General features: G+C 41.0%; 1 long non-coding RNA gene across 1 annotated transcript; it reads left to right on the forward strand.

Annotated features, from left to right (window-relative positions):
• The first annotated feature begins 16,106 nt into the window (after positions 1–16,106).
• On the forward strand, positions 16,107–27,167 carry LOC125611505. Its single transcript, XR_007341664.1, has 4 exons — positions 16,107–16,251; positions 18,032–18,108; positions 18,739–18,852; positions 26,403–27,167. It is a non-coding gene; the product is annotated as an uncharacterized LOC125611505 (long non-coding RNA).
• Positions 27,168–27,782: the final 615 nt, after the last annotated feature.

Below are 27,782 nucleotides of genomic sequence, written 5' to 3' on the forward strand. Positions count from 1 at the left end.
GAATGCATGTGGATTTTTAGAATATCCAGAGGAATGTTCCCTTACATTCCACAGAAGATCAGCCCTTAACAATTCTTGGATCTTAACAATCCATGGAAAAATACACATATGTGATGTTACTTAATATAAATGAATTTAAAAAATGAATTAGGCTTTGAGAAACACTCCAAAATGAAGCATTCCTTCTATTACAGTTCACTGTTGTGGGTTTGTTTCCTGATCCTTGGTATAATAGAAGCTAAATCAGGTGAAGAAGAAATCGCTGGGATCCTTCCTCCTCCTCCATTTGATAAGCCTCAGTCCTTAACATTCATTTCTTGAATTTCTTGGCCTCTTTGCAAATGGGCTGTCTGAAAGCAGAAAGCTAACTGTTTCTTCAAGGCCATTTTCAAGAGAACACTATTTTCTCTTCCTTTCCCTTGACTTCCTAAGGCTGTTTTGTGAATTAAAGAAAATAATGCAGAAAACATAGGAGATACTAGGAGCTCCCAAATGCTAGTCTCCCTGCTCTGGCTTCATTACCAAGGGTGGGGTTTGAAAGTAACTTTGCAAGGAGTCCCAGCTCCCATTTACCCAGAGGAAGCCTGGGCTGCTGTGCTCAGAGGTGGGGGACCTTGGGCTCTGCCACTGAAGTGTGTGAGCCCTAAGGGAGTCCTGGCTGCTCTTCCCTGCTGCTTCTGTCCCTCCCTGGCCTCTAGGCTCCCCCTCTCAGCCCCTGCAGCTGTCTGGCCTCCTGGGGATGGGTTTCTACATCACACTTAGCAGCAGACAGTCTGTTTAAACCTGCACTCTCTATTTTCAAAAGCTTATTTGAAAGTCTAAATGGCTCCCATTTTGGCTTTAGTGAGACAAATATGGGCTAAAACACGCGGTGGCCCTTAAGTGTGATGGATACGCAGGACTGGTTGAAGTTTCCCATAACCAAAGTCTGGCTTCTCCTCATGGCAATTTTTCTGCCATGTTATTTATGTGGTGGTTTTACTTCTAATTATGGCTCATCATGGCAGTTAGTGCTGAGCAGTAAGAGAGCAAACTGCATTGTACTGCCATTTAACTCCAGCCCATAAAACGGGTGATAAAGCTGAGGGATTGGAAACAAAACAGACCAAAAAAAAAAAAATAGTGTAACTTTCTGTGACAAGCTCACACCCCTTTCTGTCATTCGGAGGCTGGGAACTTTCACTGAGGAAGTGCACAGAGGCAGGTGACTTCTGGCCTGGCTGCCTCAAATTTCCGCTCAGGCTTCACCTTTAGGTCATCCTTTAGAATAGACAAAACAACCCCAGACCTCGGGTATAATTAACACATGCCAGGTTTAATCAGAACTGGTGTACTTTGTTGTTTGGAAACTAATGAAAGCAAATAGATGTTACTTAACACCGTAAATAATGAAAGGTCTTTTGTTGGTTTCAATTTTGATTACTATTTTTTGATGCTAAGAAGAATGCTGCTCGGTGTGTGCGTAAACAAAGAAGATAAATGGCTGGGATAAGAATGAGTTGTCCATAACCTGATTAAAGCGTTAGAGCTGGCTCCTAGGAGAACCACACAGGGCTTAATGATTGGGTTGTTGTTCTTAATATGTCTAATGTTCACTCTTAAAGAAATCAAGAAAAATGTTAAGCGGTTCCTGCTATTTCACTGTGGCAGCGGGCTGTTGGAACTTCTGACAGGAAAAGAACATTCTCTGTGGCTGGAACACAATGTCCAGCCATGTAAGCTAATTTGCCCAAATGACATTAGGAGGCCTTCTAAAACTGAAATCTGCCCCAGTGTGCTCCTGCTGCTGGCCGAGCCAGGAGGGACAAGGATAGGCTTGTTTGGTTGAAATTGCAATATGGTAAACAGCTGCTAAACCCCACTATTTTTTTTTCTTTAGTTGATCCTTTTCTTCATTGACATTCACTTTTGGATTTCAGTAAAATGTCTGCTAGGGTTTGGAAGATATAAACATTGAGAACTCTAGCCTGTTAGGATAAAGGGGAGACAACTCAGACTCTCTGTGGAGCTCTGTAGGAGGTCATTGTAGCTGAAGGTAATGATTCGCCCCTCTCTGAGTGTGAGTTCTGTGGCTATGTGAATGAGCGTGGGTGTGCATGTTCATGCAGTGGTTACTCTAAGGTGGTGCTGCTAATTCAGATTAGTTTAACAAACCCTGAGGAGGTCTGACTGGGCAGTGGGCATTGCCTTCAGTGTAAGATCATCGAAAAAGCTTGCAGATGTCCTAATCTATTTTAGGGTTACCCCAAGGATATTTAGCTCTTAGTGCTATTGTTGGGGTATCCAGTTGGGGTTCAGGTCCTTAGTGTTCCAAGCAAAAAATTGAATAAGACACACAGAAATAACAGGCAAAGTACAGATTTGTTGAAGGTGAAGATGGAAGTAGCACTAAGTAAGGTAGGGTAGAGTGGGCAGAGAGAGGGAGAAAGGCTCAAGGCCTGATGTCTGGAGATTTGTGTCTTGTATCTCGACCTGTAAGGTGGTCTCTTCCTCATATGGACCTGATTTGCTCCCATTGGTTACCCTATGGTACCTGATTAGAATGCGCTCCAACTTTCCCTCATTGGTTACTTTAGAATATTTAATTGGAATACTGTCCACTTTACCTGCACTGGTCATTTTAGAATACTGAACCTGTGGTGGGAGTTGTCATGGTGATGGGTCTTGGAATATGGAACATGGTGACCCACCTCCCTATGTTGTATCCTGCCCCTACCATCTTGGCATCCCTGCACTCCTACCTAACATTAGGATCTTTGTTGCCTTTGAACTCTAAACTGAAAAATTGCATTCTAAAATGGATAGGAATTGGGTCATTCTTCTTATTTTTAAACTTGAAAACACAAATGATTTTGAATACTCTTGTTGCAATTCAACAAATAGATATCGAGAGCCAGTGCCTAGTGGCCCATTTAGCAGATGAGAGAGGTTGAATCACTTCTCCAGGACCACTAGTGGGGAGGTTAGTCTGGAGCTTGCCCCCAACTTAAAACAAAATCCATCAGATTCTCAAATCCATGCACTCGCTATCCATCCCATGTATCTCAATCAGTAGTTAAATCTCCAAGTTCCAATAAATATTAAATGTCTAAGACTGGGCTCTCTTCTTGATGGAAACCATGAATGCTAATATATTCAAACGGGCTTCAAACGGGCAATTGATATGTGCCCAAGCTAGGAGAAGCAGCAATGGGCAGGGGCTTGGTCAACTCACTCCCTGCACCATGGCGGGTGGAGTAAGGTTTCAAAATGCTTCTCTGTTCCCTGGTGTGTCTATCTCCTCTTTCTCTCATGGGTCAGCCTTTGACTTCAGTCCCTTCCCAAACCCAACAGACTGAGGGTAGATTCCCAGACACAGGGAAGACATTGGAGTGGAAAGGGAGGAGGAAGGAGAGAAAGAGAGACAGAGAAAGAAAGAGAGAGAGGGAGAGGGAGAAGTCACTGATCCTCTTCCTGTCCTTCCAGGCCTTTTCCTTCTCCTGGTGACCCATTCAGAGTCCTGTTGTCACACACTGGTTCACACCCCCCACCCCCACCTCACCCCCCAGGGTAGGGAGAGGAAATGAGGAAATGAAAAGACATGAAACAAAACCACAGCTGTGCTGTTTATTAGGCCTTTGGTTGAAAATAATAATAATAATGATAAAAATGGAGAAAGAGGTTGGAACTAAGCTGTTTTCTCTTAGAAAATGCTGGCAGTAAATTTAGTGGCAGGTTTTTGGCATGTGAATATATTAGCTAAAATAATTTAATATAATGAGCTGCGCCGCACAGTGGAGTTAAAGAGAGCCCGAGTAACTGGCACACTTGGGTTGACCTTGAGCAAGCCACTTTACCTCTGTGGAACCGTTTCCTCTACTGCACCAGGTGCACATTGAGCCAGATGATTCCTAAGATTATGCAGGACAGCAGCAAGGAGCCGGGTAGTGCATCTGTGCTGGAGGCAGTTTAGCTCAGTCATCCAGATCACACAGGACCTGTGTGACCCTGGTCATGCTATTCAACTTCTCCGAGGCTTGGTTTCCACCTGTATAATACAGGGCCTTCCTCAAAGGGTCATAGGTGGTTCCATTGGCAAAGACACAGACAACTTCTGGAGTAGGCACCTTTCGAAAACAAGGAAGACTGGTGAGTGGGATGCTTTGAATGGAAGTGAGGAAGGAAAGCTAGTCTCTGAAGAAGTACAGACTAGAGAACCTTGGCCTTGGGGCAAACCAGAAGGACTCTATGTGACCCTTTCAAGTGAATTTATATGAAGTGACTATAGATATCAGTATAGAAAACAGGACATCTCAATGCCAAGGTTCATGGGGACATTACTTTGGGGAAAGAAAAAGAAATGGTGGAAAACACTTGTCTTCTTGCCAATTGCTTTTCATTTTTCAATGTTTTATAACAAAGATGGGAAAGTGTACAACTTTGACAGTTTTATTTATTTCTACCTTTTATACCTGAAACAATGCAATGGATATCACATTATTTCTACCTGGGTTTCCATGCAGCTAGACAACATGTCCCATGTATTCTGTGTGCGTCTATCTTTATCTCTTTCTCTACCCCCTGCCATCACACCATTCCTCTCCCTTTCTTCCTTCTTATCCCAGTTCTCCAGTCTCACTGTTGGGTCCAGGTAAACACCTAAGAAGGACCCAGTTGAACTAAGAGGCTGAACCTGTGACTAGGAACCACATGCTGAGAAGCACTGATCCCCTGTGGAAGGGCACACTGTGGAGCCCCAGGAAGGAGGAAGGAAAGCTTCCGTTCCTTGGTTCACTCTCCCAGGTCTCAGAGTCCCAGAAGGCTGCCCTAGCTGCACCCCCAAGCAGGAATTTGACTTGTCCTTGTCAGTGTCAGGCAGAAGCCCTTGCACCTCAGCCAGGGAAATGAGATCCTCTCCATGGATGTTCCTCAGATGTCACTTACCCAGCTTAGCTATGAGTGGACCAAGCCCCCAAGCATGCAAAGGGAGCTGGCTTTGCATAATAATGGCCAAATATTGTTTTAGAATTTGCTTCTATAGGATTTTTTTTGTAATTGAAATGTATTTCCAAATGAAAAACTGAATCTATTTCCCAAATAAACACAATGAAAAACAGAATGATAGCAGAAGAAAGTAGAATTGAAATTATCAAATGAAAACCGAGGAATTAGATAAATCCAGACATCTGAGATGAGATCATTGGAACAACAGATCTGAGATAAGGCAAAAGGGGAAATCTGGAACACCTATGAACTATGAACATCATAATTCTTATTTTCTGACAAAACCAAGCATGCACACCTTCTGTGCTGACCACACTGCTTCCTGGGACAAACTCAAGGTGGAAATCACAACCTGGGTTGTTCTTGTTTAAGTCCATGTTGGTTGGCCAGTTGAACAAAGCCTTCAAATAGAGTCTTGCAAAAAGATAAAGAATGTGACATGGAATATTGATTTTTTTTCTTAAAAAAAGACAGAATCAAAATTATAGAGGCAAACCCAAGATTGGGTCACTGCCTTTTAAATTGGACTTAATACCTTTGAAAAAATATCTTGTTTAAAATAAATTTTCTTACATCAAAAGTATTATATACTCATTGTAAGAAATTTATAAAATATGGATCAAAAGACAGAATTCTATAATACTCACTCATTTAACTACTATTAACATTTTAGTATTGTAAGGGTAAAAGAAATTGAAATTAAAGTGTAAAAGACCGGGCATTGTATAAAGTTTCTAGGCTGCAAGGCCTGAGTTAAAATGTAAAGGATTAGGTATTGTTAACCTGAAATTCCTGTAGCTGTTAAGACAATGCTTGGAACCGCCCAGTAAATATTCCCCCTGACTGCTTGGTTGTTTAATAATTCAGGGCTCTGTGTGATCTTGCACGTAGGCATTGCAGGGTCTAAAACCAATCAGTTTGAATGTGTACCCCGCTTAGGAGTGACCAATCACTGCCGCCTGACCTGTTCCCGCCAATGAATGAACTAATCATGTCTCAGAATTATTGTTTGATTTTCCCGCGGTGTATGATGATTTGTTAAAGGAGACTGTGATGTATGTAAAATCCCCGCCCTCCCCCCAAAAAAGTGTACTTAAGCAGTGCTCAGCCCCTGCTCGGGGCTCTGGGCTGCTTTCCCTTCTTGAGTGGGCACGGAGCCCCAGCATGCTGGTTCAATAAATCCTCTTCTGCCAATTGCATGAGTAGTCACTTGGTGGTCTCTTTCTCCGACGCTTCGCCAGACCCTTACAGTATCATCTTCCCAGTTATTTTGTCTATGCATAAACATGCAAGTCTGTTTTACAAAGATAAAAATTTGTACTATATATGATTTTTAACACATTATATTTGATTATATGCCATGAATATTTCCCACTCAATTAAATATCTCTACAAAATCACTTCGAATGCTGTGTAGGATCCAGCTTGACACGACTATGGCCATCTTGGTGGTAACTGCCATTTTGCCCTCCAGGTGACCTCATTGCATATCTTGAACCCTATGGGACAAACAGAATTAACATAGTTGAGCATGTTGTGCAACTTAGCGAAACCTGTCTCAAAATAAAAAATATAAAAGGGTAAATTGCTCCTGAGTTCAATCCCCCGTATGAAACACACACACACACACACTCCTATGGATATAAAGTCCAGAGACTTTATATCCAAATATGCTTTTAAATTTAAATACCTTTTATTATCAAGGACTATATATTTGGGTTTCTCAACATTTTGTCTTTTTAACTACTCTGTGATGAACATCTTAGGTTATCTGTTCTCCAGGTATCCTCTAGGACTAGCTGTGTTTCAGAGAAGTATCCAGTCCATTCGAGACCAGTGTGTCCCAGAAGTCCATGAAGTATTTACCCAATTAATTGTAGGCCCAATCTGTTACTTTTTATAATTTTCCAGGCAGGAAGAAGGCAGTAATACTGGGATTCTACAGTTTGGGTTATAAGAGTTTTTTCTGGGCGGCTTAATGAAGGGAATAGAATCCTTTCTTTCTATCCTCCAGGTTCTTTCTGCAGCTCTGGGCTGCAATGGGATGCAGAGAAGACAGAGTGTGCAGGCCACCATGGAGGGAGATGGTGAGGGATTTGTTTGAGCTGCAGATTAGAGTGCTAGTATTCCTTTCAGGGAGCAAGTGGTAGGGAGCAGGTGCTTTTCTATCTGAGGGTCAGCCTGGTGTCAGGAGCACAGTGGCCCTGCAAGGACATGGAACATACTTGAATACTCTTGCTCATATTGAATATGTTGCTCCCAAAGTGTGTTTGGCACTTGGAAGTAGTTCTCTTCCCCCATGGTTTTTTGAAAGATTTGTGTTTTTTGATCTAACCAAGGCTGCAATTCCCTCCTAACGGCCACACAAATACATGATCTCCCTTCCATTGAGTTCTCTCCATCACAGAGCATGGCATCCATGGTGATCCTCAGACAGATAAGAATTGATTAGAGAGAGAAGATGGGAGGGGAGGGGAGGGGAGGGGGGATAGTAGAGGATAGGAAAGGCAGCAGAATACAACAGACACTAGTATGGCAGTATGTAAAAACGTGGATGTATAACCAATGTGATTCTGCAATCTGTATATGGGGTAAAATGGGAGTTCATAACCCACTTGAATCAAATGTATGAAATATGATATGTCAAGAGCTATGTAATGTTTTGAACAACTAATAATAAAAAAAAGAAATAAGAAATCTAAGGAAATAAAATCTAATTGTGAACTAAAAGAATTGATAATATTCAACTAAAAATGCATCTACACATGTCTTTATTATGTTTATGTACATCCAACAAATTCACTCTTTAGTATACACAGGTAGAATTAATATTTAATCATTAAGTACCTGAATTTATTGCAATCCTATTCTAGCCCTATTCTTTTTCCCTAAGTGCTTTTTTATATTTTAGATTGTACGTCAACCCTAAAGGACATACTTTTGGAAAATACTTCATTGAAGACGTTGTCAGAGCAACTTTTATTATTCATTAGTGTGTTTTAAAGTGGACCTCAATAGAAATGCTTTTTGTTAAAGTAAAAATACATCTGTTTCTATGATCTAATTGTACAATTGGTTAGAATTTCTATCTATCAGTTCAAAGGGAAACTTGGTTTCAGTGAATTTGTTTTTAATAAAAATGTGTTATCTATGATAAATATATTTCGCTTTGTTCAAATGGATTTGATTGGGAAAACTTATTGAGCACAAGTACTGGTAGAGCTTAATTTCATTGCTTTGAGAAAACGTATTGAATGCTGGTTTGAATTAAATTCTATTTGTTTTAATAAAAGTGTATTGGCCTGAGTGTACATATATTTGTTTTAGTGGCAGTGCATTGGATCCAATAAAACTATATTGGCTTCACTGCTTATGTCTCCTGTTCAGTGAAAATGGATTGAATGGGAAAACGAAATAGGCAGGAAGCAGCCAGCCCCAAGGTCTCTGTTTGGTGTGAGTATCCAAATAAACTGGTAGAGAGAGGACTTTCCATAGACTTTATATCCAAATATGCTTTTAAATTTAAATACCTTTTACTATCAAGGACTCAGATGTGAGACTGAATTGCCACCATAAAGAAGGCAATTTTCTGTGGCAGTCCTATCCATGGGCAAGTTATGGAGCTGCCCTGAGCACCAGAGGAAGAAATTCTATGCCAGCCAGAGTAGGCTTGTCAACATCCCTTAAGCTTTATATGGGCCTCATTGGTTACAATGAGATACTGTCCACCAAGCATTCCTAAATCCCTTCAATGAACAGAAAAGGGATCATGAGTATTCCCAGAGAGTGATGCTGGCCCATCAGCATTGAAATGGGTCTGACTTTGAACTGATTAAACAGGGGGAAGAATTGAAGTAAGTGCTACCCTGAGACACATCAGAGTTACTAGGCTTCCCAAAGATTACAGATCGTCAGAGAGGAATCAGCTTCCCGGAGGGTGCTGATGTTGGTCTGCCATTTAGAAAATGGTAGCCTGTGTGAAGTCCCACAACCAGGTTGTATAGCTGGATGAGGCTCCCAGGTGCCCAGCCCACAGAAACTCCTTTGCATAGGGCCCTGGCCCCAAAGCCAGAGTTAAAATAATTTGGATTAATAACAAGTTTGGCTGTTATTCTTATGTAACTGACTCTCTATTAAGAGAGTGTGTTTTCTGAATTGGTTTTCTCCCCAGAAGACAAACTTGATCTGACTCTTCTACCTAGTTTCATTTAGCCTTGATGAGAAATAAATGCAAACACTACTTGCATTAACACCTTTGCTCCAACTAAGTGTGCTAACAAGCTCTAGACATCAACCTTCCCACTAATAACTGTTAATTCCTAAGTACCATCATTACTAAGGTTTACATCTTTAGTGTATATTTGCTTATTTTTTGAATGCCTGAATTCTTACAAGATTCTACAAGGTTAAGAGAAGACAATTTATTCATGGATTTCTTTTTACCCTGTGGAAATATTCCTAGCTATATATTGGAAGTCAAGAAGAAAATGGAGTTGGTTGGTAATAAAGAAATTTTCTGTGCCGTCCTTGGAGATGTGGGACTGTGACTCTGAGGGACAGCGAGTGGTTTACTTGGTCAGAAGGTAGTATTGATCCACCAGATAGTATAAATATGATGTGGGGTGAGATAATTTCAGGAAATCCCAGAAGATGAGTGGGCAAAACGAGACAAAGAAGAAAGGCGCTAATAAAGTGTTTGTTGTTAAACACGTGACAGTTGTGGTATGCTAGAGCTTGATCTTTCTGTAGAAATCTAGGAGCCAATGTAGAGCCTGCATCTTAGAATTATTCCACCCAAGGGGCAAGGGAGCTGAAGTGCATGCATGCCAGTGCATATTTATATATCAATTCCCATCCTGATTGGTTGAGAGCTGCTCCTGGGAACAGTAATTCTCTGGTGCATGAGTCCTGACAGGTGAGCAGGTGCAATGCACTTTATCTGCCAGAAAAACAAACAACAACAACAACAACAAAACCTCTCAACAAACAAAAACAAAAACCTTAAGGCAAAGAATGAAGTTGGAAAGGGTAAGGCTGAAGGTAAGGACAGGGCACCAACAAGGTCTGCTCCCCAAGAAGCCCATGTTACAGAGAAGTAGCTTTTCCAGAGGCACACACCTAATGCATGGCACAGACAGAATGCAATCCAGACTCTGCATCCCTTGAAAGTCAATGGCTTAGCCCCCTAGCACTGCCCTGGCCATGCTGTCCAGCTGAGGAGGCTGGCATGCCTCCCCAGATTTCAAAACCATATTTCAAATGGGCGCAGGGGTGCACAGCTGTAATCACTGTAGCTCCAGTGGCTAGGGAGACTGAGGCAGGAGGATTGGAAGTTCAAAGTCAGCCTCAGCATCTGAGCAAGCGGAATGTGTCACCCAATCAGAGAAATCCTGTTTCTAAATTAAAAACAACAACAACAAAAAAATGTATGTATATATGGGCTAGGGATGTGGCTCAGTGGTTAAGCACTCCTGGGATCAATCCCTGGCACTAAAACAAACGAACAAAAAAACCAACACAAACCCCAACAAAACAACACACCATATGTTGTGGGGGTTTTCCATGAGTCAGAGCCAGGGACTGGGTATCATGGGTAGGAGATGGGACTGGAGGGCTGTACTACCTGAGCGGCTGTCTCTAGGAATGGCCACACGGTACGGTTGATCTCAGGCCAAACTGAATCTAAGTAATCTCGGTGTGTGTTTAGTAGATACTAAACTCAACTGGCTCTCTGGTAGATCTTTGATTAATAGTGAAATGCAAATGACCACATGATCATGGGCACCTGGGTCGCTTTCCGCCAGCCAGGGGCTCCCAGCTGTATCCCACCTCCGCCAGCCCCTCGCTGTTCAGCAGTTTGCTCTCTGTCATGTTCCTCCTTTTGCAAGCCTCGCTTCCATTTCAGCCACGCTGGCTAGAGCTAGCTGCTTTGTAAAGTAAGTTATGATGACTTTGTGCTATAAAATAAAACAGCAATCCTCACAGCTGTTTTGATTCCATTTAATGAAATGGTGGTGACATCTGAATGTCATAGTAGCAGAGAGGCGGACGGGTTTGTTGCGGCTGCTGAGAAGAGAAAGATCAGTATTATTCCCCGGGCTAATATCTCATATGACAATTCTGCGGTTATCACTGTTCTGTGTCAGTTGATGGCTGCTGCCAGGCTCCCTCTTACCAGGGAGAGACTTCAGGCGTATCAGCGGAACTCTAGGTATTTTTGTTTGTTTGTTATAAATGCAATAGGGACAGCCAGGGTGGGGAGAGTGTCTGGTATGGAGAAGATGGAGTGAAATATTTCCATAGAAAGAAGCACAAAACTAACAATTGCTGCCATTCAAAAACTCAAACAGTGTACTATCTCCAGAAAGCCACCAGTGAATGTGTCACCCCATCAGAAAGTGCTGGAAAAAAAAATCATTGGTTTCTCCTTTCTTCATCACACATAAAACAGAAAGAGCGATGCCGGGAAGGTATCAGACAGCAATGTGGAGGCAAGTCAAGAAGCCAGTCTGGTCTTCAATCAATTATGCAAGAGTATTATCAAATCAATGAATTCACAGTGTGAATGCTTGCGGCAGATGGACGAACACTTGTCGGCTATCTGGAGCCACAAGAGAGTCAGATTTATTTTCAAAGCTTGTTTGTCTCATTTCTCCTGCCTGGTGCTGGAAGGCAGAGCATGCAGCTGTGATTTTTCAAATGCAAGAGATCTCCAACTATTTTATAGCATGTTAGATTGAGCTCTGCGAGCTAAACTCTCTAGGACTTCTGTCTTTTTTCTCCTCAGAATGAGGACAAAGTGGTATGGGTTTAGCAAGGGGTCTCTCTCTCTCCTTTCTTTTTCTGTGCCTGCCTTTGTCAGCAATGGAGGAATTAAGTTGAATCATTCCATGACTAGCCTCTCAAGATGTTCCTTGTTTTATGATGGTGGGAATTTGCTCCACCATAACCTCAGGACTGGGGCTTAAAGGAAGGGAAAAAGAAGCTTCTCTCTGAGGTATAGCTTGTGTTAGGTTGATCAGTTAGTCAGCTGTTATTGTAACAAAATACCTGATAAAATCAGCTTATAAAGAGAGAAGGTTTGTTTTGACTCATAGTTTCAGAGGTTCCTGTCTGTGATTGACTGGGCCCACTGTTTTGGGCCTGTGATGAGGCAGTACATCATGGTGGGAAGTGCATGGTGGGAGAAGTCCATTCATCTCGTGGCTGGGAATGAAAGAAGAGGAAGGGCTGAGGTCATAATGTCCTCTTCAAGGGCACAACAATGACTGGAAGATCTCCCAGTAGACCCTGTCTCTTAAACAGTGCAGAGCTGGGGACCAGGCCTTCAATGCATGAGCCTGTGGGGGACATTTGAGATCCAAACCACAGCCGATGAGTTATTTAGTTCATGGTGGTGTTACCAGTGGTCACCAGGCAGTGCTATCACTCCTTCCTGTCACTCAAAATTCTGTAATTCTTAGCTGGCAGAGAACTTGAGATGAGCTGTCTGTTACCTAAGAGGATCTAGTGACACCCAGTTCAAAAGCATTTTCCAGGTTCCTTCTTGTGGGAGGGAACCATTGTTCTCATTTTGTGTTTTGAGCCAAGTGGAAGTTGGTTCATGGTTTTAAATTCCAACAAGAAGTCAAAGAACCTGAGAGCTTCCTGACCTGGTGCACGAATAAGAAGCCTTGTTAGACAAATTCTAAGTAATTCTGGAAAGTATGAGTTACAGCTCTCCAGGAATGGTGGAGTGTCAGGCTGTGGGTCTCAATGTGTTTCTCATTCTTTCATTCATTCATCTATTCAATCAGTTGGTCAGCAAACCTTGATTAGGCCTGAGATTCTCAGTGCTACCCTATCACTGATAATTAAATCAGATTTTCTGGGTCATTTTATCATGCAGTCAAGATTAAATCTTCATGCCATGAGGATCCATATCTTCGTGGCCCAGGTTGATGAAAAAGAATAAGTGCCATGATAGAAGTAAGTTCAGGCTTCTGAGAGAGGCATGAGAAGCAGCCCCCCAACCCAAATAGAGCAAGGATAGCGAGGAGTCCACAATGACTGGCTGGAGAATCGGACACTGAGCAGATTTCAAAGAAGTAACAGTGATTCTGAGTTATCTAGTTAAAGAATGGAGAGTCTACAAGACACCTACTGTAGCCTATGCCACAAGGCGGGGCAGAGGGAGACTCGGATGGGGCGAGAGGTGCATTAGGCCTAACAGAGAAAGAGTAGGTGGGCCAGCCTGGGGCGTTCAGACCTTGTTTTATAGGAAAACCTTTTGAAGGGAATTTTACTCTGATCAGATTTCAGTTTCATGAAAGGCATTCTGGCAGCTGAATAGAATAACAGGAGGATGCTACGAACAGTTACAGAATGAACAAACCAAACTCATTAAAATTGGCTATTTTTTCCCAATTAAGGTTGTGATGTAGCTCTTGGGGAAAATAGATGGTGAAATTTTCTTGAAAGAAAAATTGCCAGAAAATTCCTCTTGGGTTGTTTTAGACAAGCAGGTTTTAGAAATCAAAGAATTGGATTTGAAGTTGAAAATTAAAAGTTTGCTCCAAATGTATGTTTATGTCTGTGTGCGCACTCATGCGCACATGCATTTGATTCTCAAAAGAAATTGCTTCTTATTTGCGGTATTTTTAGAGTGACGGTGTTGGATGAGCCCTGACATCCCCCTTCCAGCTGAAAAGACAGTAGTATTTGTAGGGTTAATAAGAGCCCAGTTTCTGAGGTTAGAGAAATCTGAATTTAAATCCTAGCTCTTCCCTCAATTAGTTGCACAACTTTGATAAATTTATTTCATCTCTCTATACCTCAAATTCTCCATCTTTAAATAGGATGGCCATAGTACCTCCCTGCCCCGTTACACAACTAAACACAAATAAACACAGGTGTGTGCACGTGAACAACTGAACACAGTTGGCACATGGGAAGCATTCAACAATGGCAGAAGGAACCAAAGGACAAGAGACCAAGAACAAATGACTCAGAAAGGAAATTTGATGATCCACTAAGTGACCCCTATTTCTATTCTGTTCATTCTAGCACGATCTGGCAACTTTTATTTATTTTTTAATGGAACTCCTCGTCATTGCCTGGGTCAGAGTCTTTTCAACCAGTCGTTGTAACCTCTGTGCAGAAGAACTGTATGAATCTTGTGATTTCTACTGCAAGTTGCGGAACCAAAACCTTTCTTGCAAAATGACCCGCCTCTGCTCTGGTGCCTCTCTCTCTCTCTGTTTTGAAGGCAGGGAGAATTTGGCTCCTTCGCTTATGAAATCTACAGTAACCCATCAGCTGCTGAGCTGAAGGATGCGTTCAGCGCTCCCCTTTCCCCTTTAATGTGCCATTAAATCAAATACTCTATTAGCAGAATTAGTTCATTCAGTGTCTGCACTGAAACATCCCGTGAATTGTGTGATGTCTCTCGCAAATGGCCCTGCACTCTGGGGTCTACTTCAGCAGTTTATATCCTGCGGAGGAGGGCCAAGCTGCCCAAGGATCCGACTGCCTTCCTCTAAGTGAAATATTATGGCTTCCACAAAGGATAATTATTTGGATCATTTTGCCATGTGCAAACCTGGTGAATTTCAAACACTGTCAATCAGGCTCTGGCCCAAAGCCTGCTGTCCTCACACCTGCAGCCCAGGACCTGCCTTGGCGGTGGCCTTCCAGCCCTCTTAGCTCCTCTGCACTACGTAGGTCTACTCCAGAGGCTGGTGCCAAAATCCAGGCTTTTGCTGAGAGTTCAAATATGGAGATATTTCCCTCCTCTCAAATAATATAGGTCAGGGCTGTAGGTTGAAACTCAGTAACAATATTTATATTCTCACTTACTTATATTTGTCACCACTTACATGGGAAAGCAGACAACGATAACTGCTGTGCCTCTGTCACAGCAATCTCACGGTCTGAGAATTAGCAAGGACCTCAAGTACGCCATATTAGGTTCAGTTGGGGTGTATTGAGCATCAGAATGAGTTTTTGTCTGCTGGGTGATGGCTGCTGCTGTGGACACTTTGGCTGCATCCTTCATGCCCAGGTGCATTTAGCCAAGATGAATTTAATTTATTATGTCTTCTTATCCTACAGTAGAAATCCAAAGTGTTAGGAGAATATTTGCTCTTATACCAGGTAAACCTTAAACTGATGCACTGGTAAACATTTAACCTTTTCCAAGGGAAAAGCATGGATTATAGTGTTTTCCGATTTCCCCTGTATAAATACTGCCACTGTGTTTGATTTCAAGCTACCAACATTACATTATTGAATGCAGAGTTGGGAGAAAAAAGTTTGTAACACTTCCATTACATAGTATTTCCTTGAATGTAAATTCAACAGTAGTATTTAATAGTAAAATAAAATAAAATTATTAGAATGGGATGAGTTTTGAATAATCAGTAGTTCTTTTGAAAATATAAAGCATTTAATTATAAATGTGTATACCTTAGCTTTAGATGATGACTGTGTTTACAACTGGTTTGTGAAAGCCAGCTCTTGCACAGTGGGTTTAAGAGTATAAACTATTTCTTATTTCCAAGCCGAGTCCAATACATGCTGGCAGTGGGTACTCAGCAGTGGGTCGCCACATGTGGATTCAGGGACTCAGGAGCCCTCATCTTGAATCTACATCACCCTTTAGGAACCTCAGAGCCCTTCATTTCTGGTCAGGCAGGATCTCACATCAGTGGTTTTGATGAGTTGAACTTGGACTTTTGTTCATGGCCACAGGAGGGAATTCTGTCACCTGGTCACGTTTAACTGAAAAGGAGGCTGGGAAATATCATCTACCAGTGTGCCAAGAGGGAAAGTAAATGGGATTGGTGGGCACGTAGTCTGCTTCCTTCATAGCACATCTCATGATTGACTTCTTCACGGGCTGATGTTGGGAAACAGGTAAAACAGGGAGAAGCGTAGCTGGCTCAGTTTTTCTTTTTAAACATTCTTCAAGAGTTTAAAGGGCATAGATAGTGAAATTAATTGTTATGAAATGAAGCAATTAATAAGTAGAATTATGCCCATGTTAAGAACCAGGTTAAATATTACTTACCATTACTGAGATATAAATATGATGCCTCCTGGGACAGGTGCTATGGCAGTTGCATGAGTTGATTTTTCTAAGCTCAGTGATCCATCCATACATCCATCCATGTATCTATTCATCCATAAACTTATTCACACCTTGTGTTCACTCCTAGGGATTAAGAAGTGCTTAGGAAGTGGTCATAGTCCCATGAAGAAGAGGGAACCAGACAAGTCAAGGTCAAGGTATGTGCTCTAGCCAAGAAGAGAGCGACTACACATCTGAGAGAGACACCATTTGGGGTTCTAGATAAGTGTATGGATAGAATTTTCTAGGTTTAGAAGGGGAAAGCCATTTCAGTCAAGGAGGACAATTTGTGCCTAATCCAGGGAGTGATACAGCATGGTTTATTCCAGAAATGAGAAAAAAACTCAGTATGGCAAGCAATAGGGCTGAATAGATGGACTTAAATCAAATTGGAAAGGACTTCATATGGAGCTGAAATTTACCTGTAGGGTCTTACTTCTCAGAATGGGGGCATGTACCTCCTGGGGAACCCTGTAGCATGTCAGGAGGCATGTAAATACAAATGAAAATCTTCTCTAATCCCTCCCTGATGGTACCAACTTGAAATGATTTTGAGAAGTCCTAAAGAAGGTTCTTCCATCTGTGTGGACCAACGTCTAGTTCTGAACCAACCCTCTGGTCAGCTCAACTGGATGCTCTGACTGGCCCGTGCTGAGTCCTGTGCTCACCCTTGAGCCTGGGAGGTAGACACCCAAAGATCAAGGACTAAAAGCAAGGAAGGAGCATTTCCCTAGAGAAAAATCCAGGTATGGGACTGAAAAAAATGGGGAATGGCGGCCACATTTCCCCATCAGCAGTCACTATAGGTAGGACAGGAGTCCCCAGGGCTGCCATTTATAGCAGAATGAGCAACGTATAACAGAGGAAAAATCATTGTCTTTCAGTTTTCGATGCCTGAATTGATGAAAGGACCAACATAATAAAAAGAGAGATATTTTTACTAGATAAATCCAACTGGGAAGCTGGGGCTCAGAGGTAACTCCATCTTCAGCCTGAAATATGAATCAAGGCCCCATCCTGTTTCCCCTCAGGTTCCTGACCTGGGTGGCTTCTAGACAAAGCCAGTGGTTTCATTGTGGTTGCTGTAATTGTGCCAAGTCATGACCCCACAGGGCTGAGCCAGGAAGGCTCTGTCCCAAAGCAGATAAGCCAGGCTGGTAACACGAGTATCTCATACCTCATGTCCTGTCTGGCAAATGGTTTCAGTGAAACCACAGAGCCCAGAGCTGACCCTGCTGTGCTGCTCCTGTAAAGGGACCCGCAGACCCTGAAGTTTCAGGAGAGGGCCTAATGTGACTTATGAGGCCCCTCTGTGGCAGATATGGTAGGAAGAGCCGGATCTGGAGATCAGCCAGTCTGGAATTCCAGTTCTATACTCCACACCCATGGGTCAGGGGAAAATGGCTTTAGCCTTAAATCTAAGCTCCCTCTTATCTATCTGGGGATGACAATAACTACCCTTCAGGATTGTGAAGACTCAATGAGATAACCCAAGCAAAGCACCTATCGCAGACTGTGGCACAAAGGAGCCATTATAGTTTAGATATGAGGTGTCCCCCAGAAGCTCATGTGTGAGACAATGAAAGAAAATTTAGAGGTGAAATGACTGGGTTATGAGAACTTTAACCTAATCAGTAAGTTAATCTTCTGATAAGAATTAAGTGGGTGGTAACTCAAAGCAGGTAGGATGTGGCTTAACTCTAAGGAGGTTGTCATTGGGGACGTGCCTTTGGGATTTACATTTTGTCTGTGGTGAGGGGAGTCTTTCTCTCTGCTTCCTGGTTCTACATCCGGAGCAGCTTTCCTCCACCATGCTCTTCTGCCATGATGTTCTGCCTCACCTCAGTCCCTAGGAATGGAGTTGACCATCTATGGACTAAGACCTCTGAAACCATGAGCCCCCAAATGAAATTTTCCTTCTTTAATTGTTCTTGTCAGGTCTTTCAGTGGCAGCGGTGAAAAAGCTAACTAAAACACAGGTGCTCAGGGAAGCCAGTCTTCTCAATAATGAAAAGGTGGGTGCTTGCTATTTAATATGTAGTCACTAGGTACATCCAGTGTCCTCCCATGCATTATTTCATCTGATCCCCATAACTGTTCCAATGAGTCTTACCTCATAGATGAGGAGAGGGAGGCTGACAGAAGTGGGCTGTTGCCCAGGGTCTCACAGTTGGTGAGCAGAAAGCTGGGATTGGAACCCAGGCAGCTGGGGCCTGGGGCATTGAGGGAGGATGGGTTCTCCACAGTGGCAGAAAGAAACTGGTGATGAAGCCTGGGAAATGGGTTGACTGGGCTTCTTTGCCCAGTTCTTGGTGCCTTTGGCAGCCACCACTTGTGAGTCAATCTTGTTGCAAATCCAGCTGTGAGTTGCCTGAAGGGTTGAGCTGTCCCAGGCTGAGTGCACATGGGAGGAGTGTAAATGGTAAGAAGTACCCATTAAAAATTTACAGCTACCATCTAATTTTTAGAGCCTTCATTTTATCAGTATAAAATTGCTACTGTATATGCCACCAAGCTATGAAGCAAACAGAATAGTGCCCTCAGAAAAGGGCTCTCCTTAGGGATGATGGGGTAAAATTGTACAGTGGGGAAAATCTCAGTATTAAATTACTCTGGTACCCTCTTTCCCTCTCGTTTTGCATCAGAAGTGATCCTGAGTTCCTTCTAGAAAGAGCCGAAGGTCAAGCTACAAGAATTCTGGAGAATTCTCCTTGAAGCAGTCATTGCATTTGTAGTGAAGGTCCTCTTGTAATTTCCAGGTGGGTAAGAGTCTCGGAGGAGGCCATCCCCAGGAATAACAGATTCAACATCACCCTGGTGTTCAGCAGCCCACTCACGACACATGGAGAGGAAACCAAGGAGATAGAGCAGGGTGGCAAACCCACTGTCTCGAACCAGGCCGGCAGTTTCTTGCCATTGTAGTGATAAATTGTACACTGCTTGAACTAAAAATTGTAATAATAATAACAATTAACATTTATGTAGCATGTACGATGCTTCACTAAAATATTCTTTTAAGGTCACAATGTACCTTTATCATTATGTTGTCACAGTCTATCTATAATAATAGCAATACTAGCTAACATTTATTGAATAATTACTGTGGTTACTTTATCCACAGTATCACATTAATCTTCAAAATTTCACAACCATGCTTCCAAGTGGGAGCTTTTATTATTCCCATTGCTCAGATAATAAAGCAGGTTTACACAGTTAGTGGCTGAGCTGTGTTGCAAATTCAGTGTGTCTGCATTCACAGTTCAAGTTTTTACCTCTGCAGCTACTGCTTTTCAGAAAAGTCCAGAGCGATATCTGTTTCCCTTTTATTTTTATTAAGCACCTGATCACCCAGAAAACATGCCATGCTTCATGCATGTGCATCATGCACACTCATGTGTGTTTCTTTTATCACCTCTGCATCCATACCTGTTTATTTGCATAATGTGTTGGAGTCAAAGTTTGGTCCATTGTCTTCTCTATACACCTAGCTTCACTGTACTCTAGAAGATTGCTTAACTTCTCCAACATTGTTATAAAATCCCTGGAGACCTCAGTTTCCATTCTGGGAACTCACCAGAAGTTTGAGTTCTGATGAGAAACTTCATCCACCTAGAGCAGGGCAATGGGGAGGGGTAAATTTCTGAGACCAGTGGGATTGGTCCTGGCCTTAGATAAAGAGAGTGGAAAGGAGGATGGGAAAGGGTGGAGGACTGAGTGCACCCTAAGCTGAAATAAGAGGACTAAAATGCTTCTGCAATTGCGTAGGAATAACAAGACCAGAAAAGGACCAGGGCTGTTGTGTGCAGGGCCTGTGGGCCTGGATGGGGCCCTCCCCTGCCCTGGGGAAGAAGGCCTTTCATTGGTTCTGTTCAGATAAGATTTTCCTCTAGTCTAAGATGACCTTATAACTTATTATATTTATTACCCAAATCTAGAACCTTTTTAAAAACTTATTTTAATTGAGACATAAAAATTTTATATATTTAGCCTGGGAAACGTGTTGTTTTGAAATCTTCACAAATGTAAAGGTAACTTGAGCTAATTAGCATGCACATTACTTCATATACATAGCATTTTTTTGTGGTGATTGAAAATCTGAGTTTATTTTATAATTTTCAAGAACACAACACAACACATTGTTATTAATTAAATTGCACAAAAGTTTCTTGAACTTATTCTTCCGAACCAAAATTTTATATTTTTTGACCAACATCTCTCCAACTTCCCTAGCCAACCCTTGGCTCTCTGCTTCTCAAGGCCAACTTTCTTGGATTCCTCATACAAATGAGATCATGCAGATCATACTTGACTCTGTATTGGGCTTATTTCACTCAGCGCAGTGCACTCCAGGTTCATCCATGTGATCACAAATGACAGGTTTTCCTTTCAAAAAAGAAAAGCATTCCATTATATACAAATATCATATCTGCTTCACCCATTCAGATACCTTGGAGAGTGAAAGGGGGCACTAGGAATACTAGACAGGACAGAGGGGTGAACCAGGACTGTCCCAAGCAAACCAGACCTGATTTTGTTTTGCTCACATCTTGCAAACTGACCTGAGAAAACCAATACATTGCAAGTGAGCATTTTCTTTTTCTGAAGTCTTGCCATCCCTTGGCATGCAGGGAGCCTTATTTCTGAAGCTATGTAGAGTTACAGGTACTGTCTATAGAAACCCAGTAACAGACACCAGGCATGTAACCATTCACTGCCTTTTAAAAACAAACTTTAGAGTTAGATGCCTTATCCTGATACTATATTATTTTTTCTGTATCTACCAAATTTTGTAGATTTGCTTCCTGAAATACATGAAGGTTTTATGAGATTCCTTCCTCAATGAAATGAGAGATAATTAAGTAGCCTGCTATACATAGTCATGTCCTGCCATCTTGTTGAAATGCCTATACATCTGTGTACACAAAAAGAGAGAGAGAGAGAGAGAGAGAGAGAGAGAGAGAGAAATTTAATCATATTGAAATTATTTTGTTATCTTTAGAATACTAACTGTAAAAATGTGTTTGTATTATTGGATACCATGACTTTCTTACTTCTGCTTAAGCACCTAAAATATCTATTTCTATATAGTTTTTAAAACTCATTTTTAAATTTGAAAATAATACCCAGGGTTGGGGATGCAGCTCAGTAGGGGAGTGCTTGCCCAGCATGAGTGAGGCACTGGGATAGATCTTTAGTACTGGGAGAAAAAAGGACACAAATACAATATCATTATAAAAGATTCAAACAATACTGGTGGTATATAGAGGAAAACATGAACAATTTCCCTTTTACAACCCATATTCCAAAAGACTCTTATGCCCATTCACCTTACCCTTCAGGAATATATTATGATAGGTTGGTGTTTATCCATGTGGTCCTTTTTCTTTATTCTTTTTTGTAACACGAATTGAACACAGGGGTACTTAACCAATGAGCTGTATCCCTAGCCCATTTTTTAATATTCTATTTTGAAACAGGGCCTCACTAAGTTGCTGAGGCTGGTCTTAAACTTGTGATCCTCCCTCCTCAGCTCCCAAGCCTCTGGGATTCCTTTTTTTTTTTTTCTTATTCCTTATTTTATTTGTTCTTTTTATGTGTACGTGACAGAAGAGTGTATTTTGACATATTATACAATATATGGAGTGTAACTTATTCTAATTAGGATCCCATTCTTGTGGGTGTACATGATGTGGAGTTTAACTGGTGGTGGGATTCCTTTTTAATGTATGCATGAGCTAAGCAAAAAAAAAACAAAACAAATTTTATATTTTATTAAGAGAAAAATCTGTGTTATATTACAAAGCTGCTTCTCTGATCCCTCAGATAAGCTTTACTCCACTTCCTCTTTGACTATTGGTTGAAACAGTTTTTAAATTGCTAATGGGGTCTCAGGGTCAGCTGTGCACTGAAAGAAAGAACCCTGCTTATGAAATTCGTTGAGATCACCATTTAACTGAAGATGTTGTGCAAATTGTGCTCATCCCTTCCCAGGGATCAAAGGCCAGGATTCTGGAGCCACCTTGTTGCCCAAGTTCAAATCTCACTCCCCTCTAACTCAATAGATAGCTTTCAAAAACCACTTGGCCTTTCAGTGCCTTAGTTTCCTCATCTGTGAAATGCGGATACCATCATTTCTAACTCTTAGGGTTATTATGAAGACTCAGTAAGTTAATTCAATCCTGGCACACATACACACAGTGAGTGTTCAGCAAACACTGGCTGCTGTTGATTACACTCTTATGCATATGAATTCAGTTATAAGTCTAGATGTAGGTGATTAATTTCCTGCCAGAGGAATAATCGAAATCAAATTACTATAGCCTAAGAAGACTACACAACCTTAAAAATCCTTGCAGAAAATTTCTTCCTCAGGGTCTGTACTAAGCACATAAAGCATTCTGCTCAGACTCAAAATCACAGAAGTAACTCCATCTTTTCTTTCATCTTGTAATCCTTCAATTCATTCTTTACACTCCAAAGTCTCCCTCTTTCCTTCTATTCTGTCTCTGAAGGTCAAGGCCATGTGACCCTATACCCATTCCACTCAAACCCGTAACTGTCCTCAATATCATCAGTCTCCTCTTCCCTGTGGGCTGAGTTCAGGTCCTAAATTGATGCTTAGTACCTAGAGCACCCACCTCTGAAGCTTTATCTTTATTGACTCTTTTGTTGATTACAATGGCATTCAAAATCTTTTCTCAGGCTTATCCTCAGACACTCCTCTCAAATCAAAGTCTTCTTACTATTCTCTAAGCATGTCTTTCATAATTCCTACTCCAAGCCAACAAATTCAAGCTTCCAAGGGTCTGTGGGTGATATGCTGGAGAGGGATTGGATCAGAAGAACTTTAAAATTCTTTCCATCCCTGTAAACCATTTGTAGACAGTCTACAAATCCAGGATTAATAATTGCTTAGCCTTTATTATGTGCTAAACATCACATAAATTGCCTTTGTTTTCTGTTCATTCAGCCATTTAATTCCTCATGACAGTCTTAGGAAGGAGATAGTATTACTATCCTGTGTTAAAGATGAGAAATGTGGTCTATGAGAAGATACATTGTGGGTCTGAGTTTACCCACCCAAGATAAACAGACTTGAATCCAGAGCTTCGAGACACTGAGGCCCTGCTCTAGTTTCTATTAGAGTGTTGTCTCCTGAGCCTCGGCTAGCCTGTGTGAAAACTTTCCAAGTCATATGACCCTATACCCATATCTCCACTCCTGCTCTCATCTATGTTTTTATTTTAATACATAAAAAGACAAAAAGAAAACATTCATGGCTCCTCTCCAGAGCAGCATAGCAGAATCACCCAGAGGACTTCTACATCTGGGTTTCACCAGAACCTGGATCAGAATCTCTATAGATATGCATTTTGGAAGGTGCTGCTCAGTGATTCCAATAGGCATCCCGGGTTAGAACCCTGCCAAGCAAGTGGTTTAAGGCGTGGTCTTTCTCTGTGGCCAGTAGTACCTGGCTTTGATGAATGGCTCTTAATCCCTTTGTTTTGGTAGAATCCAGAGAATAAATAGGCAGCTGCGTGTTCACAGGAAATGTAAGTATTTGACTACACAGAACAGTGGTGCATCTGGAGGTTTGGGGGTCCAGCTATAACCAGACTGTCCTAAACAAATGGATTGACTGCTTCCGGCCCCATCACTTCACTTCTGCATGGTGACTGACATCCGGAGCTTAACTCCTGATAGCCAGGATGTAGGAAGTGAAGGAAACCTTTTAATTTATAGTAAGCAGAGATCAGTTCCTTTTTTTACCCTCCCTGGCTCATTTTTTGTTTCCACTTGAAACAAAAAAATCTTGTATAGTTTTCTCCTGTGTGAAATTTCTCAGGTATATACCAAAACCCAAGAAAAATACATACAGTTGTCAATACACCAACAATTTCTACAAGAGACATTTCCAAAATTTGTTTGGAGTAGTAAAGATACAAGGCTCTCTTTAAAAAGTATTTATCATTGAGTGAATCCTTTCTTAAGTTTTTTTTTAAAATTTAAGATCACAATACGTTTGATTAACTGCAGCAGTAGAAAAATATCTTTACTATAAACAAAATCTACCTTTTCTCTGAAAGAATAGAGTACTGAAGGTAGGAAATGAGGCTAATTTCAGTTTCATTAATAATATTTAAAATGAAGTCATGTTATAACTCTCCCTTCCAACCTCATAGCTAGACAACTGGAATATTTATTTATTTCTCCTTCCGAGAAAATAAGAGTGGCTGTTACCTTTAAGCAACATGCACAGTTAATTAATGGATGCAAGGAAAATGATTCTGTCTGCCTTTAAATCAGGCACAAGCATGTAGAATTTAAGAGATCTGACCTTAAAAATGAAGAAAATATTATTGTAATTACTCCATTTGCTAAAAACAAATGATGTGACATTTGAATTTAAGACTTCTATCAAAAGCAGTTGAGTGGCTCTAATCAGTTCACACCTTCACATTTTAATGGAGTTGAGTTTGAGCCATTGCATTCACAATTATTGAGGCTGACTTCATGCCTTTGAAATGACTTAAAAAGATTAGCATTCATGGATTATTTATTAGCTCCTTGTGAATGTATTTCCAAGAATGGAAACAACATATTGCATCAAAGTCTAGTTTCCAAGTTTAACTCTTTTAATGAACAGCGCGACTTCATGTTGTTGCAAAGGCGTCTCTGAAGTCACAGGACGTTTTGTCATGCTCTTTCCTCCATGTGCATCTTTAGTGGCACTCTTTGTTCCTTGCAAGCTCAGGGAGAATGCTAGCCCCAGCCCTGGCGGCCACCTGTGATATGTTGTAAACACCACCGTTTGCAGAAAGCAGGCTGCTTGGACAGGCTGATCCTGGCCTGCTGCAGCTATCACTGATAGGGAATGCCTGTCTTGGGCTCAGCAGAGAACCCGGTGACACGGTGACACTTGCAGTTTAACCCTACCACACTTTCTGCCTAGATAACAAAATTGTCATGCACGTGTCCCTGACAGCAACCCCAGAGGAACTGCAGGTTGGAGGCAGTGCTCGTGGCATGTGGCCGGCCTATCTGCCATCAGAAGCCCTGCGTTTCCAGCTGGGCTGCGAATTACCTCCTAATGACAGTAGAAAGCAGTCCCAGTAGAGGACTCCTGGCAGGCAGGCAAGAGACAATGAATCTTGCAGGGAGGGCCTTGTGCTAGTGGAAAGCCAGGCCTCAAGTTAAAGCTGACAAAGGCACGAAAGGGCGGCTTTTCAGGGGACCTGAGACCCTTCCAAGAAAAAGCAGAAAGGGAGCAAAACAAAAAAACTGAGGGCCTGGACTAGAACAGCGCTGGAGCCTGGAGCCTGCACGAATCTCCTCTGGAAAGGCTTGTTTTCTTGCACCCAAGGAAGGAGTGGTGGTCGCCGCAAGTCTGGGATTTGTCTTCTGAAATTCTGATTCTTGGCAGTGGTTTGATCTATACACACTTTCATACACAGGCTGTGAATGCATTTTGCTACCTTTTTTTTTTTTTTTTTAACCCAAGGGCATGATAGATAAAACCAAATGCCTTAACTTTTTAGAAAATCTGATATAGCAAAATTTGCAATGGGTACAAGTGATGGCTGGTTACTTGTTTTGTTTATTTATAGAATCCTTCTGAAAAGGTCTATCCAAACAATGATGCCTATATGACATTTATTTTATTCATTGATTTATGAAAAGTTTATTTATACAAAATGGCACCACTAATATAAAAAACAAGAACCACCTTTAACTTTTTTCCTAAATGTTGGAAACATACAAATAGGATCATTTATAATACGTGTATACTATCTTGTTATGACATGTCTGAGGTCCAAGTTAAAGCAAATTTAGTTAATGAAAATTTGCCTTTGTTGAGGTAAAAATGGATTCATATTATTTAAAATATGAAACTGAGATAGATGACGTCACAAAAATTATCTATGTTACTTGTTATAATTCTTACTAAACTCAAACAATAAAAATTGGGGTGATAAAAAATCAAATTTTGAGAATAAGGATTGCTATTTTGCGTGTGTGTGTATGTGTGTGTTATTGTCTTATTTTGTTTTGTTCTGTTTTGAGACAATGTTGACTACGTTGCCTAGGCTAGCCTCTATCACCTTAGCTCATGTGATCCTTCTGCCTCAGCCTCCCACGTAGCTGGGACTTGAGATACATGCCATTGTCCCCGGCTGGGATTGCTGAAAACAAATTGACTTAAAACTGATGAGAAAAATTTTGGTTTGGCTCACTGGATTTGCTGATTTGCTCCAGAGTTCAGCAATATGTCATTCATTCACTTCTGTGTTCATCATTAACTCAACAGCTACCTGTCCAGTGCTTGCTGAGAAGTAGACATTGTGTATGTATTAAGGAAGAGAAAATGAGTCCATGTGGAACTGTGTACAAGACAGGATATGATAAATGCACAAAGGAAAGAATGTCATGAGGGGTTGCGTTCCGCTTGAGCTATCTTCTCATGGATGGGGAAAAGTTGGACAGTAGTGGTGCTGGGACTGGTGGCAGTAAGGAAAATCCTCCAAACACTTTTGTATAGAAGGTCCAGTGCTCCCTGCCACGAAACCATCTGTGTCCATGAACATGGAGCAAGAGAATAGCACTTGTGTGCTTGTGGGCTCGCTGGGTGAGAACTGACTCAATACTCCTGGTTTCCATGCTGACTCTTTCATGTCCTTGGGAAAGACACCTATGGGCTTCAGGTTACTTTTACAAAATGTTCTTACCATGACAAAATAATTTGTAGATAGAATTTCAATATATACCATTATAGAAAAAAAAGCATAAATACAGATATATGAAAAGAAAACAGCATCCTTAATTCCATGCATTGGAAAGATTGCATGGGGTATCCCACTAGACTTTTCCTTTATATAGCTATATTTCTAGAATGGAAATAGTATATTACACATATGGTTTTATAGTAAACTTTTATCATTTATATCACAAATATCTTTCTATATCAATAAGCATATATTTACAACACCATGCTTAATATTTTATGAATCCATCTTCTTCTGTAGATTATTTCAATAGCATACTTTTATATAGATCTTTGTGTATATGTTCAATTTCAAATTGAAAACAATTTCTTAGAAGTATCATTGCAAAAAAAAAAAAAGAAGTATCATTGCAAGATAAAAAGATCTACATTTAATTCTGCAGTGTCTAAAATAAGATTTAAATTTAACTAAATTAATCATTAGTTTAAGGTTTTTATGCATTTTGATATAATGTTATTCTATAAAATGTTTATCAATTTATACTCACATCCATACAAGGTATTATCTCTCTTTTAAATTTTTGAAAAGCTGATAGTTAAAATCTTGTCAACTTACCTGTATTTCTTCCGTTATCTATGCTGATTTTTTTTTCATATTCATTTGTCACGTATCTTTTGTGTATGTGAATCATCGGAGCAAGTCCTTTATCATTGTTATGCCTGGAGTGTTTGCTTTTTGTTGTTTTGAAGGAAGCTTTTACATAGGAAGAAATTGAAGCCTTTGTCATGCATTTTACAATATTAAGATAAATTTCCAATGGTCTTTTATTTTTTTGTATTTCTCTCAGACAGGCTCCCATAAAAGCAAAGCTTTATTTTTTGGGAATTGTTTTTGAATAAAACAAGAAATTAAAGTCTTCATATTTCCACCATTTAGCATGCAACCTTCTTAACACCAATGTGTAC

This window comes from Marmota marmota, unplaced genomic scaffold (genome assembly GCF_001458135.2).
Source record: "Marmota marmota marmota unplaced genomic scaffold, marMar, whole genome shotgun sequence".
Lineage (NCBI taxonomy): Eukaryota > Metazoa > Chordata > Mammalia > Rodentia > Sciuridae > Marmota > Marmota marmota.